The sequence below is a fragment of the Onychomys torridus genome, chromosome 15, assembly GCF_903995425.1.
Source record: "Onychomys torridus chromosome 15, mOncTor1.1, whole genome shotgun sequence".
Classification (NCBI taxonomy): Eukaryota; Metazoa; Chordata; class Mammalia; order Rodentia; family Cricetidae; genus Onychomys; species Onychomys torridus.
This window is the reverse complement of record NC_050457.1, coordinates 71,728,147-71,746,220: the sequence shown is the minus strand read 5'-3', so window position 1 is coordinate 71,746,220 and position 18,074 is coordinate 71,728,147.

The window sequence follows — 18,074 nt, the reverse complement described above, 5'->3', positions numbered from 1 at the left end:
ATCAACAGCTGTGGTGATGAGGGACAGTTAGTTACTGTGAGCATAATGACAAGTCTGTGATTGAATCAGAATCTCAAGAGGAGAATTTTCTATAAATAATTAATACACTGTTGGATCAATAAAAAGCTGAGTCGTGATCAATATAATACCAGAAGGCAGTAATTGCTGAGTGCTTCAACTTAATTTTGTAGATCTGAAATACATGGGAGCAATCTCTTTTCTCAAACAGGTCAGCATTTAGATGAGAGATGAAGTTACACACCACACACACACACACACACACACACACACACACACACAGCTCTTTCCTGGACACACTAAGAAAATCACTGGCAGAGCTGGGAATGCAATTGCAATTCTTGAGATCTAGAATCTAGCACTGTATTCTTCACAGTGCATTCATTTCATTCAGTCCTACAGGGTTAGGTCTGACCAAGAGAGAGTGAAATAACCATCTGCTTTCCTTCCTTGCTGTCACTATGATAAAAACACTTTGACCAAAAGCAAGTAGGGGAAGAAAGCGCTTATGTCAGCCTCCAGGTCTCAGTCCATCACTGAAGGAAGTCAGGGCAGGAGCCCAAGTAAGAGGGATGCTGTTTGCTAGCCTTCTTCTGCATCCCAGGACTACCCATCCAGGGAATGACACCTCCCACAATGGGCAGGGCCCTTTTACATCAGTAAAACAATGAAGACAGTTAACCCACAGATCAACCTGGTCTGGCAGTCCCTCCACCGAGACCTTCCTCAGGTGACCCTAGGCTGCATGAAACTGATAATTGGAAGTGAAGTAGAACGATGACCGTAGGCAGAGTTTTCCTGTCCCACATCTGCTTTCAAGTAAACCCACTGAGGTTTATATTAATTACAAACGACCAGCCAATAGCTCAGGATGGTTTTGAGTTAACTCTTACATTTTAAATTAACCCATTTCTATTCATCTATGTGCTGCCATGTGGCTCATGGCTTGTTACCTCATTTTCTGCACATTCTGCTTCCTCAGTGGTTGGCTGGTGACTCTCTGACTGCACCCTCCTTCATCCTATCATTCTCAGTTTGGCTTTCCTGCTTAAATTTATCCTATTCAGCTATTGGCCAGTCAGCTTTTTTATGAAACCAATCATAGCAACCTATATTCATATAGTGTACAGAAGGGTTACTCCACAGCGGATGAGCTTGTATCGGTGATTCTAAAAGGGTGCACGGCAATAGCATAGTCAGCATTATTTGAGAGCTAGTCACAGGTACTAACTATCTGGGCTTTGTGTTGATTGGCCTCTGTGTGTCAACAAGTGCTCTGTGTGTTTGTAACTCCTGCCCTCCACTTTACCAGCATAGTATAGGAGATAATAGGAACAGTAGAGAGCAGGAGAAAACATGGGCACTAAACATGCTTCATCAATTCTTTAAGGCATTTTTCTGTGAATATAATCAACATCTGAATACTTGTTTTGGTTTTTGTTTGTGTAAAAGGAAACTTGGAATTAGCAAAAAGGAATGCACATTAATATTCCCTGATCAGAATAGAAAAAACATTGTTATTCTCCCAAAGTGGAGTCTCTAGGTTTTGGTGGTTTGGGGCTTGGGGGAAACAAAGAGAGAAAAGTTTCTCCTTCACTGGGATGGGTATGGAATAGTCCAATGACCTTGGAATAAACTTTCCAACATCAGAGTAGTCACGCACAGCTCAGGGAAATTGCTCTGGAGTATACAGAAATTGTAGACAAAAAAAGCTGTCATTGAAAAGTCATTTGTAAAAGGTTTTGCAACCATGTAATTGTGTGAATTTGTACCATTCTACCATCACGTAGGAGTTCATTTCTAAGTAGTGCTAGAAAGCCAGCTTGACTTTGAATCTGATTTTGTTCGAGTGGGACTTCTTGCCTGACTAAATGAAAGGTAGAAAAAACTTTGATGGAAGACTGTCTCAGTATCAGCTCTGATCCTTTCTATCCCTAAGCTAGACTCTAGACTCAAAGCTTTGATTAGTCGTTGGCACTTTCATCATCAAAGTGGACGTAAAAAGCAATGCTAGGATTCAAAAGTCTCCTTGAATTTGTTCCCTAAAGGATCTGATAACCATTTTCTGTCTAAGAAAGACCTTGTGTGGAATCAAGTACAGAGTATCAGTAGGTTTTCTTTGGAGACATAAAGTTAGCTCCATGTGCATGTATGGCATATTTATTTATCAAGAACTCCTGAGGGTGAACAATATTATATTAGTTTACTTTTAAAACCCTCGGAAAAAGTGACAGTGTGTAAGTAACACACCTTCTCTGTCATTGAAATGACCTGAAGCATTGATCAGAGTTTTAAAATGTGGCCAACATTGCTGCCTTGCTTAAGTTAGGGAAAGAAAGAGAACACTCCTCTAACAGACAGGACAATTTCTTGTGTTCTAAAGGCTGAAATTCAAGCAACTAAATGCAAATCAGTTTTATTGTTTGAAACTATTGTTCACCATTAACATCTTTCCTCACTTCTTTTTTGTTCTTTGAGAATGTCATACAATGCATTTTGATCAAATTCACCCCTCCCCTCAGCTCCTCCCATATTCCTCCACTTCCCAACCTACCCAACATTATGCCCTCATGTTTTGTTTGATTTTTTAAAAAAATCTTTTATTATATATACAGTATTCTGCCTGCATGTGTCCCTGCAGACCAGAAGAGGGCACCTGATCTCATTACAAGTGGTTGTGAGCCACCATGTGGTTGCTGGGAATTGAACTCAGGACCTCTGGAAGAGCAGTTGGTGCTCTTAACCATTGAGCCATCTCTCCAGCCCCCGTTTTTGTTTTTTTTTTATCTTTAACTCATAAAGTTGACACTGTTTATATGTTCTTGGATATGTGGTCTTCACTAGACAGTGGTTTACCTACCAGGGCAGCCCCGGTAATGAAAACTGAGTCATCCTTTCCTAGCCACTGCCAACTGCCAATATCTCCATAGCTAGGGGTGGCATTCTCTGCTCCCCTTCATGCTAGGGTTCTGTCTGTCCTGAATTTGTGAAGGTCTTGTGTATCATGTCTCAGCTGCTGTGAATGCACATGTGTTGCTGCCCTTCTGTGTCAGAAAAACAGTTTCCTTGGAGTCATCCACCATTTATGTCCTTTACAGCCTTTCTTTCCTTCTTCCCGAATGTTCCTGAAACACAGGTGGAATGGGAATAATATAGATGTCCTGTTTAGTGATGAGTATTCCACAGTCTCTTATTCTCTGGGTCCAGACCTTGATCATTTGTAGATACCTGTGCTAATCTCCATCTACTGCAAAATTAAGCTTCACTGATGAGGGTTGTCCAATACACTAATATGTGGGTACAAGCACAAGTCATTAGGACTTAATACTATGTCCATTTAGCGGAATAAGTAGTAGGTTCTTCCTGAGGGCCTATGGCCTGTCTAGTCGTAGGTTCTTGGTCCTGAAAGTGCTAGGTATGTGTTTTAACTTGTAGAGAAGTCCCTGAATCCAGTTCTCGATTCTTCTCACAACAGTGATTCCTGTATTGCACTAATGATCCTGTCTTACAGGCCTGGTCATTGTTGCAACTGGAAGGACTAACACTGGGTAAGATCAATGATTTCTTTACTTCTCCAGTGCCGTGCACAGTAGCTTATAGCACTATAAAGCTAGCCAGTGGAGATGACACCTTTAGGTGAGAACTAGCCGGATTCCTCCATGTTATATGACTCAAATATATAGTGTCTTCAACAATACAGTCTTACTGTCAAGATCTGGATGGTAGCTAAGTGCATTGGCAATAATCTTAAATGTTTGAGGGTCTGTGGAACTTCACTTGCCAACAACCCAAAACGAAGTAGCCCAAGGAAAAAGCCCATTCCTAGCACTCAGCTTTTTATTTGTTATCTTGTGGTATCTAATAGAGACAATGCTGTCTCTATTAAAGGGAGCGTAAAATGTAACGTAACTGTATTTTAACTCTTTTATAGATGTGTTAGCATATATTTTAGGAAGCTTCTATAATATTTAGAGATTTTAGCATCTTTAGTGTTTGTTATTCCTCTCCCTACTCTCCCCTGCCCTACTTTTCCCTTGGTCTCCTCACCAAACCCTTCCTGTACCATCATCAGCCTTCAACCCTTTAAATCACTTCATTCTATCCCCCTTCTCTTGAAATACCTACAGTGGCCCTTTACTGATTTCCTGACCTCTGTCACTATGCCAAATGAAACACTCATATCTGAAGATTCCATGGGGAAATTATCTTAAACTGCTATATTCTCAGCCCATACATTCATTTCTGATGGATTTAGCTGCTTCTCACAAGCACTGAAGCAAATCTGAATGTATTTAAACATTCTGACACCACCACGCTCCAGCCAGTACTCTCCTGGAGGGAGGGGCATAATAGGTACCCCCATAAATGAGAGCTCTGTGCTGTAAAGTCACATTCCTTTCAGAGGAAATCTGGGGAATAACAAATGACAGAGCTATTCACTTTTCCCCCAGCTCCTGTTCATTTCTTTGGCATCTTCCCAGAGACTTCTTATTTCCTGTTGGCTTCCTCCTTCCATTTGTCCTCCATGAAACCCCAAGAGTGTCCTCTCTGTAATTTTGGCTCTTAGGGTGTGTATCCTGTGTCTGGCCAGTCTAAACAGAGAAGCAGTATTACATAGGTGACTTCTCAATACCCTGGGAGGAGTTAGTCTCTTTGTTTTTCAAGATGAGGCAAGAGCAGAAATAAGGGGTAGACCCTTCATCCAAGAAATGAAACATAAAAAGGAAGACACTAAGAGCAATTTTGTACACCTGTGCCTCATCATGAGAGATCATGGATCATTTTATTCTTCATCAAAAATACACAATGATCACCTAATAAAAAAATTCAGGTGTGTCTATGAGATCAGACTTTTCAAAAAATAAATGTTCTAGTAGTTTCCCATCTATAGGGATTCAGAATTTTCAAGAACATATGAGCAGTTCCATCTCTGAAAGTTGTAAATACGAGAATGAAATATTGTTCTCAAGCCATGGAATCAATGATCTCACTAAGATATACCTGACTGACTGAAAGCAATGTCTTCATTTTATCAAGCTTTATATTTTATTAAGAAACTGAATTTCAACTCATCTCCAGGAGCTCAGCCTAGTGCTTGGCTGTGAATTTCTGCATCTGCTTCCATCAGTTACTGAATGTAAGTTCTATGATGACATTTAGGGTAGTCACTAATCTGATTACAGGGGAAGGCCAGTTCAGGCACCCTCTCCACTGTTCCTAAGAGACTCAGCTGGGGTCATCCTTGTGGATTCCTGGAAATTTTCCTAGCACCAGGTTTCTCCATTACCCATAATGGCTCCCTTTATCAAGATATCTCTTTCATTGCTCTCCCTCTCTGCCCCTCCCCCAACTTTGCCATCTCAATCTCAGAGAGAAGAGGGATCATATGAGCAAGGGGGGATCAAGATCATGATGGGGAAAACCACAGAGACAGCTGACCCAAGCTAGTGGGATCTCACAGATTCTGGACTGACAGCTGGGGAACCTGCATGGAACCAAACTAGGCCCTCTGAATGTGGGTGACAGTTGTGTGGCTTGATCTGTTTGTGGGGCCCCGGACAGTGAGACCAGGACTTATCCCAGGTATATAAACTGGCTTCTTGAAGCCCATTCCCTCTACCCCACTTCAGTGGTTCTCAGACTATCTCAACTCTTGCCAGCTCCACCAGTACCCACCCTGAAGGACAGCTAGCAGCCACAACCCCCTACAGCTCAGTTGCTCCCCTGTAAGGTGAATCTCTGCAGGGGCCAAGCCATTGGCTTCCTATCTGGAAGGCGAATATTCCAGTTGTCAGTATTGTTTCTTCTTAGATGCAGCTTTTCAATTCTAATGCAAGCTGACAAGCGGACTTAGGAATCCTATCTACATGTCTCTGCATGGCTGAGAATCCTCAGTGCTGTTTCAGCACTCCGCCACATTTTTTTTTTTTAACCTTACGGAAGAAAATGTGACCCTTCACAGTGTTTTCTTCCTCTGACTGCCATTCAAGGTGGTTTTCAGTTATGTAAAAATGAAATCCCACTGGAGCATAGCAATGAAAATCTAGACTATATAAAGTCAGGACTGTCCCAGAAAGGAGTGTTCTGGGGCAAGGCTTAGGATCCCCGTGCTGCTGGCCAAGACCTCGGCAAGTCCACTTTAATAATTATCTGTAGACGGAGTAAATAGAAAAGGATATCCAAAATGGTCACTAAGGCAGATGAGTGTCACTGACCATTTACAAACCAGAAGTGACCTCAGGGTGTTTAGAACAGGTCAGCCCTAACCCCTGGAATGCTGGGACATCCACTGATGCCGAAATTAAGGCAATTGTTCAGTGCAATCTACTTATTAATTTATTTACTTATTTACTTTTGGCTTTTTTGAGACACGGTTTCTGTGTAGCTCTGGCTGTCCTGGAACTTGCTCTGTAGACTAGGCTGGCCTCCAACTCATAGAGATCTGCCTGCTTCTGCCTCCCTAGTGCTGGGATTAAAGGTGTGTACCACCATGCATGGCTCGATATTTTAATTAACAAAATTTGTATATATAAGTGTATCTCTGTATGGGTTTGTGCATATGAGTACAGTACCCACAGAGTCAAAAGAGGGTGTCAGATCCCATGGAACTGAAGTTACAGGCAGTTGTGTGTAGCATGAATCTTAAATGGTCTTATTAATAAAATCAAACCCAAGGCCAGCTATTGGGGTAAACGCTGGAAGATCAGCTGATCCTGTTTCCTCAGACTGCTGCTCAAAAGCCTGAATGCTTAACCAGCCAAAAGCTTCTAGTTTTTGGTTTTCATGCCTTATATATCTTTCTGGTTTTGTTATCACTCCATGGGATTAAAAGCTCACTTCTTGGGATTAAAGGTGTATGTCACCATGCCTGGCTGTTTCCAATGTGGCCTTAACTTACAGAGATCCAGAGGGATTTCTGCCTCTGGAATGCTAAGATTAAAGGCGTGAGTGCCACCATTTTCTAGCCTCTGTATCTAGTGGCTGTCCTGTTCTCTGATCCCAGATAAGTTTATTAGGGTGCACAATATTTTGGGGAACACAATACCACCACAGTTGTGAGTACAGGGAATTAAACTAGGGTCCTCAATAGAGCAATACATGCTCTTAGTTGCTGAGCTGTCTTTTCAACTCTATCAATACAATGTATTTTTAATCTTTTGACCCTTGAGCCATATCAACATTATGGCACAAAATGATTGATCAATCACTGTTGGAGATGTAGTGGATGGGCCTGGGGATGCTGGCTTCTGGGCTTTGGCATGAAGAGATGGATATTTTCCATTTGGCTTGGAGATGAAGAGATGCTTCCTTACAGGTGAACTAAATTTTCTGGGAGAAAATTTAGATAGCACCCTCTAGTGGCTGAACAAATTCAAGTTGTCCAGTTACTTTGTGTGCTGTGCATGCACACCCCACTCTGAGCAATGCACCTAGCAACCTTTTAACAACCTAGGGTCCCCACTTGCATGGAGCAGCACTCCCTACACTCCAAACAATGAATTATGTTTTCCTTTCTCCGATGACCATCAAACTTGGACATACTCAGACATATTTCCAGCATATCCGGGCATGAGGGGAGGAGAGCCAACCCAGTTTAGACTGGTTTCAGGTACATGTGCAATAAAGCAAATTGAATCCTCAAACTTAACTTTTAGGAAGAATCCTCTTTTTACCATCTAATGCCTGTTCATAGTTAGACACGCATGGGATCAAAATCAGATTGATCGTGGCAAGGAACATGTGCAGAGTAAAAGGGGACCATAGAAGGAGGCCGAGGGAGGCAGCAGCGGAGCCAGGCGACAGGCCGTGGGAGGGAGGTGGCATCTTGCTTTTTTTCCCCTCATTTGACCTCTAGCTCATCCGAAGTCTGCTAACGTGGGGATGGAGACTGGAGATAAAGGGACAGAGGAGGAGAACAGTGAGGCAGAGAAAAAGGAGAAAGCAGGGGAGAGAGAAACAGGAGAGAGACAGAGCCTGAACTTCAGGGTGGTCCTGGCCATCATTACTGTGGTTAATTTTTTTTTTTCTATAGGAAAATGAGCTATTTACCAATTCGCCCTCACCTAACCTGCCATCTCACCCTCCCTCACTACTTATACACAGTCTAATGATTCATGCAGTGGGGAGGAATACAATCCATGGAGCCATTTTATCTGTCTGAAGCCTGTTTGCCTCAGTGCTGCCACAGGAATGGCACCAGTTTTAGGGAGGAAGCATCAGAAACCTCAAGGTTTTAGGGAGGTCGAACAGAGAGGTCAGCAGAAACCTCAAGGCAGAGGTCAGCGGAAACCTCAGGGACAGGGAGGTCAGTGGAAACCTCAGGGACAGAGGTCAGCAGAAACCTCAGGGACAGGGAGGTCAGTGGAAACCTCAGGGACAGAGGTCAGCAGAAACCTCAGGGACAGAGGTCAGCAGAAACCTCAGGGACAGAGGTCAAAACCTCAGGGACAGAGGTCAAAACCTCAGGGACAGAGGTCAGCGGAAACCTCAGGGACAGGGAGGTCAGTGGAAACCTCAGGGACAGAGGTCAGCAGGAACAACAGGGACAGAGGTCAGCAGAAGCCTCAGGGACAGAGGTCAGCGGGAACCTTAGGGACAGAGGTCAGCAGAAACCTCAGGGACAGAGGTCAGCAGAAACCTCAGGGACAGAGGTCAGCAGAAACCTCAGGGACAGAGGTCAAAACCTCAGGCACAGAGGTCAGTGGAAACCTCAGGGACAGAGGTCAGCAGAAACCTCAGGGACAGGAAGAACTGCAAAAAGACAAAGTAAAAAGAAGATAAAGTTGGACCTAATTCACCTGTGTCCTTGTCCTTCGTCAAGTAACTAAGGAAGGAAGGGGAGGTTTGATGGACATGCAAGGCGCCAGGCAGCTGGGAGGGAAGGTGCCCGGGCAGCCTTGTGCAGACTGCTTGAATGCCCCTCACAAATCCTGGCTTCTTCCAAGAGCTCTGCATTTCCACCCTTAATGTGAAAGCTGGCAGATAATTGCTGCCAAGGCAATCGAACCCTTCCTTACAGTAATCTTAATCTCCAAAGGCAAACTCCATTAACTGAGCTGCTTAAGGACAGGAAGCTTCAGAGCTCCCAAGAGAAAGAGAACATGATTAAGAAGTTAGCTAACAATAATTACTACTTCCTGTAGCCTAAAGACACCCCAGGGATATATAAACCCTTGAACAGGGCAAACTTCATGAAGGTGTGGGAGTCTCTAGATCACTTTCCAAAGAACTGTTTGGTTTCATCACGACATACTAAAACAAGAGACGCCGGGAAGCGAGTGAGCTCTTTTCCAGGATAACGCTGCCTAGGAAGGACGCTTATCACGTTTGAGGCTGTGACTACATAATTAAATCATCCCACTAACTGTACAACATCCCAGAGTGCCCCAGCTGCTCAGACGCTGTGTCCTTTGCAGACTAACTGTTCCCGATGAGATATGAGTCATTCACTCAGAAGTCAGTAAGCCCTGTGCAGAGGAAGGCACAGTAGCCATGGAGACAGCTATGTTAGGGAATTTAATGGAAGTGTCCATCACCTTTCCACGAGTCCCTCTTATCCTTTGAGTAGAACCTCATTGTTGACTAGTAGTGACAACAATAATCCACAGGGTTTTTTTTTCTGAATAATCAATAAAATGATAGCCTATTTAAATCTGAATCCTGAGTTAGTATAATCTCAACGTGATTACCCTACTATGGACTTGACCTGCAGACAGGAAAGGTTATTAGAAGTGGAGCAGCTATAGAGGAGGACATCAGCTAAGAATGTTAACAATAGTTTGGAAAATCCAGATCCTAGTATAGTGTTGTGACAGGGAGAGGCAGTGTAGAGTTCCCCCCATCTTGTACTCTTGCTGAGGCCATTTTAGGTTTGACTAGAATTTGATCTTCTCGGTGAAGAATCCCATGGAAAATTACCCAACTCTACTCTAGAAATCTAAGGTCAAGATGCTCCAGGTAGCTTACCTGAACTTCTGCTAAACTGCTTGCTCGCTAAGCAAGATACTGGGATGTGGTTTTGCCCTTAATAGCCCCTTGGTCTAAATGTTCAGTGCTACCTTTGGGTCCCCAAATATAATCCTGCAGCTGCATCATTTGGTACCCTGGCAGATGATGGCAGACAACTGTCCTAATCTTAAACAATTAGGCATAGTAAATACAATTACATTTCAAAAGGCCAGGTTCCTACTTTCCACAAATACCCATGCTGAATCTTTTGCTCCTTGTTTTATTCTGCCATGTGAAGACACACAGAAATAGGTTACCATCTTGGAAGCAGAGGACAGCCCACACCAGACACAAACTCTGCTGCCATCTTGATGACCATCTTCCCAGACTGTAAGAAATGAGTGCCTACATTCACAGGTTCCAGCCTTGGGTATGTTGTCACAGCAGTGCAGACTGAGGCAATATATTATACTAAAAAGAAAAAAAAAGGCCTCATGGAAGTAATATAAATTTTCCTACTTAAAATGATAGAAACAGAAAATGAAGTGAGAAAAGTAAACAGAGAAAGAGAACATTGAAAAGATAAAGATATGTCCATCAGTCGTTTTTTCTCTAAGTATGAGCTAGCATCTCACATGTGGGACTTGGCATTTTAATCACAACAGTAGCCATCTGTTTCACTCATAAGTGAACAAGGCAATCTTCAAAAGTCATCCACACATGAGTGCCCAATTCAAAGGCACAAGAAAGTGAGAAAGGGCTCATCACATGTTACTGGACACGCAGACATAGTTAGAGAACTTTGGAAACGTTCCAATAATTACCCAACAATCGTTAAATTTTGATCTTCAGACACTCATCATGCCTTTTGATCTCTAGACACACTTCTCAGCACTTTCCTCCGTATCCTCTGCTCAGGATTCTTTCAATGTGCTACCCAGCATCTCCCATGGAAAACAGATTTCAACTAAAATTCTAATGAGAAATGGAAGAGAAAAGAGAAGCGCAATCCTCCAGGTTGCTGTCTTTGATATGAAATAGATTTAGCTGAACCCTTACTCAAGGCGCAGTGGCAGTGAGGAACTGAAAGAAGAACAAGCCAGCAAGGATGGCAGTGGCCATCGTAGTCAAGGCAACCAAGGGCACAATTATTGTTTGGGGTTTCCTTTCACAGAGCGGAGGAGGACTCTGGTTCCGAGGGGTGCAGCTTGAGAGGTTTTCTGTTCCCGCTGAGATATTTCAGTAATAAAGTCAATTCGCTTTGCACATGTCCTCTTCCATGCTGCGTAATAAAAGTTGAAAGCCATGAAGGTGTAAAGACTATTAACTATGAAAGAAACATTTAAATTCGGACTGACAGTTGTTTTCTTTCAAACTAACAACAATTCAAATTTATGGATATGAAATAAACCAATAATGGCAGTTATAGGAATCAGAATATATATATTTCTATAGTGTTGGAGATCAAACCCAGGGCCTTGCTAGACAAGTCTCTTCAACTGAGCTAAGCTCCAGAAAATAGTATAAATTTATAACGAAAATAGAATATTTTAGAATTTTGACTGTTTCCCTATTTACTCCTTGACTAATACATAAATAGCTGATTATAAGAATTTCAAGCATTGCTTTTTGTGGAGATGTGACAGCCAGCCCTGTCACCAGAAATGAACTGCTCTATTCCAGTCATTAGAGTGCTCAGCCCTGAGTGATGATTTACTCAGGTGCCTGTGATGACTAAAGAAGCTTAATGTGGAGCCAGGCATCCAATCCCAGTGGCCTGCAGGTGAGATAAGAATAAAATAATGGAGGGCAGGAGAGATGGGTCAGTGGTTAAGAGCACTGACTGCTCTTTCAGAGGACCTGGGTTCATTTCCCAGCACCCACATGGCAGCTCACAACTGTCTGTAACTCCAGTTCTAGAGGATCTGACACGCTCACACAGAGTATATACAGGCAAAACCATCAGTGCACATTAAATAAAGAAATCTTTAAAAAAAAAAAAAAAGATAATGGACTGTGAGGTTTTCATAGCTGCCGTTGCTTCTGTAAAGCCTGCTTATTGCTATGGGAAGGGGATGAAATGGCCTCTTTGTTAGTATAGAGATGGGAAGTAAGAAACAAGTGAGGGAGTAAAACAATTTTCCTGCCCATGTGGATTCCATGGATAGTTGTAATGCACACCTTTCTGATGTCCGCCCTAAAACCTCACCTTAATTCCCCTTCTGCAAGGCATGCTGGATCGGCACTAAGGCTGCCATCCTTCTGCTAGCAGTAAGAAAACATTCATTTAATGTGCATTTGAATTGCGTCGAAGTCTCTGATTCCTCCCAGTGGATTGAAACGCCACAATAATTTGTCTGTTAAGTACAGAGCTGAAGTTACTGTGTAGTTCCCCTAACTTTCTACCTGTGGATTGTGCATATGCTGTGATCACCTGTCACCTTCATCCTTAGGATTCTTGGCTGACACAACAGAGCAACTAACACTGGTCACTACTCTTAATTTTGTAAGTATTTCCAGAAACACGTTAGTGTATACTTGTGAACGCCTACAGAAGTGGCAGATTGAATACATAATTAGCAATTTAAGTAAGAAAGTTTTATAAGGTAGTTTTAAGGGGAGGGGTAAGGAGGAGAGGGTATGCAGCTGAAACTTTCTCTGCCCCTTTGGGATGTAAACCTGTTTCAGAGCATCTATTCCACAAACTGTCCATGTTACAAACCTAACTATAGTTACACACCTTTGAGATGCAAATATTCCGAGAAGGTGGGCCCACTCAAACTTCTAGTATCTGAGGAAGATGAATCTCTGCAGTCTCTGAGTTAATGAACCCTGAGGGCTTAATCAGATAAAGAACTCACTAACTCAGGCCCAGCTAGAGACAAAGTGCATCTTACAGGGCATGCCACGCCCTGATGCTCTCTCCTATCTCCCTCTAGCTCCTCTCTGTTGAAAACTGTCCCTCTTAGCTCTGAGTTGAGCTCAGACTCCCTGCTCTCCACTGCAGGAGCCTAGTACAGTCTTTGTTAGGTCCAAATCCAACCCACCAAATGGCAGTGTTGGCGACAACATCCAAAACAGAAGGTATCTGAGTAAACAGAAACCTAAACTCAGCATTCCTCGGGAATCTCTGTAGGGCTAATTTTTGTTTACCAGGAAAACCACTACGCCCCTTAATCCTCTCTTAAAAGTCAACTACCTATAGACTGTATCAGCTCTGAGACCCTACCCACCTATCACACAAAATCTGCTTGCTGTTCTGCCATTTTGTTTCTCTCTGTCGTCCCCTCAACCCCAAGATAGCCTGGCAGTTTGATCCCCATAAATGTTTCTTTCCACCCACAGAGTTCATTCCTACAGTCCCTCCCTCCATTCAGGATAGCCTTATTAACTCCGAAGCTCAGTGGGAGCCCACTCCCTGGGTCCCCTCCTGCTGTACAGGGGCTGTGCCTTCTTTCTCAAGCATCCTATAACAAAATGCTTCTAATTTAGTCCCATAGCATATTGAGGAGTAAATACTTCCTACTATTTGTTGGGCATTAGGTTGGTAGGGAAAGAACATGGATCATACATGTCCTACCAATGAGGTGTGTAGAAACTAATCATATAGGTCTCAGACTCAATGGTTAGCTGATAGCCATAATCTATAGCTATTAACTCCTTCCAGAACTACTTCTGATTTTCTAAGTAGGGTCAGCTATTATTTATGAGGTCGCCAGCTGTGGCAGTACTGGTGTTCAATGGTGTGTTATTTCTACAGATGTTTGTTACCAACGGCTGGACAAAGGACTACATCATGATTCTAGCTATTTTAATTCAGCTCTGCCAACAGGAAAACTGCTAGAAGTTTCACATTGGACAGGTGAAGGCTCTTGATGGGTGTAATGATCCAAAGATCTCTATTCCTGAGGAATATAACCTGACGAAATATTTTCAGGGTAACCACTGCAGTTACAGAAGAAATCATGATGGGTCTTGCTTCATCTTTTCTTTCTGACTCACCCCTGGGACATATTATAAAATTAATATGTTTGGTCCTCAAACTCACAAAGAAAAATATCCTTATTTTCCTTTGTAACAAAATTTGGCATCAAAACAAAACAAAAAACCACTCCCAGTGGTTTTTATCATAATTTGAGAAAAAACTTCTGGGATTCTTATTGGAAAGACTTCATTGTCCCATCATCAAATCTCCAGCTACAGGAGGGATATCATATGTGCTTCAATAGCTCTGTTACACTAGTATCTCTCTTGAACTCAGCTTCATGTAACATCTTTGATGATGTCATTTGCGCACTTCTCATTTTTCCATTGTAACCAACCATGCCTCTGCTTTAAAATGCTGTTCCTGCTTTGTATGCTCCAACCTCTCATTCTTCTCCTCCTTCCTATCAGTGAATGGAGCTTGTTGCAACCTTTCTATCTCCCAAACCATATGCACACTCTACAACACACACTTACTCAATAATAATTTATAGAGAACTCAGAGAGTGGTTCAAACCTATCCCTTGACCTTCTTTAGTCAAGAAGACAGAACCTATTTAAACAGATCCAAAACAGTAAATAAAACTGAGAAAGACAATATCTTCTGAGGAAGAGAATCCCAGTACCAGATTAGAAGGTTTTATTCCCAGATTCTACCAAATTTCCAAGAAGAGTTAACAGTAATGTCCTTCCAACAGTTCCATAAAACAGAAGGTTTAGCACTAGCAAACTGTCTCAAGAAACCAAGATTACTCTGAGACTAAAATGAGGAAGAATATAATAGATAAATAAGACTATACAGCAATTTTTTTCTATTAAGACAAATGCCAAAATTATGAAAAAAAGATTCATGAATTTGATAATTCAAGAGCACACAAATAAGGTCACACACCATAGACAAGTTGCTTTCATTCCAGGGACATAAGATTGGATCAAAATATGCAAACTGAATACATGTAATTCACCACACAAAATAAAGACAGAAGTCACATGATCATACCAAAGAAGAAAACTTCTTAACAAAGTTCAATAATTCTGAAGAAATAGAATAGTGCATCTCAACATAATAAAAGCTAGTCAACATTACAGTAAAGGGGAAAAATGCTTCTGTAAAGTTTGGAAGTGACTTCTCTTGGAGAAGTCAAACTCTTAGTGTTGGAGGAATAAGAGGAGAAAAGAAAGGAACAAAAATACCAAAGAGAGAAGTCAACTTGTACCTATTTGCAGATGACAAGATCTACTTAAACGATCCTAAAGACCCCACAAAAACTCTTAGTTCTGATGAACACTTTTAGCAAAGTATTAGAATATAAAATCAACAGAAAATACAGTAGCTTTGCTATTTATCAGTAATTAGCAAATAATCATGGGTGAAAAACTCCATTCACAATAGCTTAACAGATAGAACCTCTCCTCCTAGGAATAAACATAACCAAGGATGTGCAAAGACCTCTCCAATGAAGATATCAAGGTATTGAAGTAACTGAGACTTTAACATAGTAAAGAATTTCAATGACAATCTCCACAGAAATAGAAAAACAACCTTAAAAGTAACAAGGAAGCACACAGGTTTCTAATAGCTAAAGCAATGCTGAATAGAAAGAACATTGTTTGTAGTAACATAATGCCTGATTGTAACTGGACAAATCTCTCCCACCCACCAGTTCCTGAATAACCATTCAGAGGCTTATATTAATTATAAATGTTTGGCCAATGGCATAGGCTTATTACTAGATAGCTCTTACATTTAAATTAACCCATTTTTTTTTAATTAATCTGTGTTTTGCCACATAGCTGTGGCATTACCAGACTGCTGGTATGTTGCTCCTTGGGTGGCTGGCTGTTGTCTCCCAGACTCTGCCTTTCTTCTCCTGTATCTTTGCTTGGATTTCCCATCTGTCTCTAGCCTGCCTTGTCATAGGCCAAAGCAGCTTTATTTATCAACCAATGAGAGGAACATATATTCACAGCATACAAAAGACATCTCAAAGCATTTCCCTTTTTTTGTCTAATCAAAAAGGAAGGCTTTAACTTTAACACAGTAAAATTACATATAACAAAACAGTTATCAAGCAAGAATTATAGCTACAATATCTAGCCTATTTGTATTTGGCAAAATTAAAGAAAATATTCTACCATCTATCCTATTTTTGTGAGTCTAAAGTTTCATATCTAATTTACCTGTTATCATAACCAAGGAAATTTATAATTATAACTATCTAGTCTTCAACTACATCAAAGACCCCAGAAGGATATAATATTACCTGAGTGAACAGGAATTGCATTATAAGCAACTTCCAAAACTCTAGAAATGATAGAGACATCTAGCTGCCTGGACAGTCATCCAAAGTTGTTTTTTGGTTTTTTTTTTTGTAACATTGGGACATCCATCATCAGCCAATAGGCCTAGAGAATCTGACAGAATTTTCAATGAAGCAGAAAATATGAAGGACTGTCCCAACTGTTTTGGCAGAGTTCATCAGTCACTTTCCTCTGTATCCTGTAGAATGTCTGGCAATTTCTTCTCTGAAGCAGGAACCTGAAGGACCATCCTGATTTGTTTTGGCAAGTTCAGTGGTCATTTTCCTATGGGTCCTGCATTTTCAGTTTATACAACATATTGTCAAACAATACAGGCAAGAATGGTTTCTTGTCCAAATGGCTAGCCTTGCCACATTGAAAGCAAACTCCATAATGAGTTTCTTTGATGTCCATCATCTTTGAAGTCAATTGGTGCTGTCAGGAGCAGATATGTCTCATTGTCATAAAAACCTCTATGTTATCAAAATATTTTAAATGCCATATTCTATAGGTCTTTGAAGTATTTGAAGACCATCTATCTAAATGTATCTCTATGATCATAAAAACATACTTAACATATCTATAAATTTGATTGTTATAGATAACTATTAATCTGTATTTTTAATTATATATTACAATTTTAAATTAGTTGCATAAAAAAACCTTTAAAAAGAGTAGAAAAATACATAGAGCATAACAAAATTGACTTTAAATTGTGTATTTCCCATTTCTATGTGGCTTATTCTTTTTTATATTGTTTTATTTTTCTCTCTTAAGACTTTATTTTATTTTTATGATTATCTATACCCTTTCTCATATCTCTCCCAAACCTACAGACATTTTTTAAACATGGTGACTTGTTTAGAGGTATTTTTATGGAGGGGGGGTGTCTGAATCTGTTCTTATAGTATATCCCTAATCTTTTTTGACCAGGAAAGTTTTTATTTTATTTTTATTATTATTATTATTATTATTATTATTATTATTATTATTATTATCGAGACAGGGTTTCTCTGTGTAGCTTTGCACCTTTCCTGGAACTCACTTTGGAGACCAGGCTGGCCTCGAACTCACAGAGATCCACCTGCCTCTGCCTCCTGAGTGCTGGGAATAAAGGCGTGCACCACTACCACTCGGCTTCAGAAAAGTTTTTAAATTGCCAAGTTGGTATGGCTAGGACAAAAGCTGCAGCTTCGGCAGCTGGCTCCACCCTGATAAGGGAAGGAATTGGCCAGGCATATTGGTCGGGAGAATCTTGCAGTCCCAACTCATTAGCAGCCAGAGTCCTTCTTTATTTATACAAAATTTAGTAAGCAGGGATAGATTCATGTTGTTCCAAAACATAGATCATATCATTTTTGTTTTTAAACATGTGATTCACCTTACCTTGCTCATCTCCTAGTCATCATTAATAAACTATGACATAATAGAGTCATAGTTATTATTCCAAATTATTTTCCCTCAAGTTTTGACATCACTGATGAACAGAGTTATCATTTTTACTCATAACCCATAACCCAATTTTTAAGAATCTAGAGGCATATGACAGCCTGCCTGTTCTCAGGCTGGTAGCTTTGGTTGCTTCAAGGATGCTAGACACAAACAGAATCTTCAAGCTAGTCCTGGCATATTGCCATTTCCCAAGCAGCATATTAACTCTTAATGGTCAGAGTGACCAAGAAAAACCCTCAGTCCAAAGCTGCTGCAGTCATTATTCAAATTCTGGCATAATACAATGTTTATATTTTATATTTTCATAAAATGTTTATATGTCTAGCCCAGGCATTCTGTTGTCTTTGGTCATAAGACATCACAGTGACTTT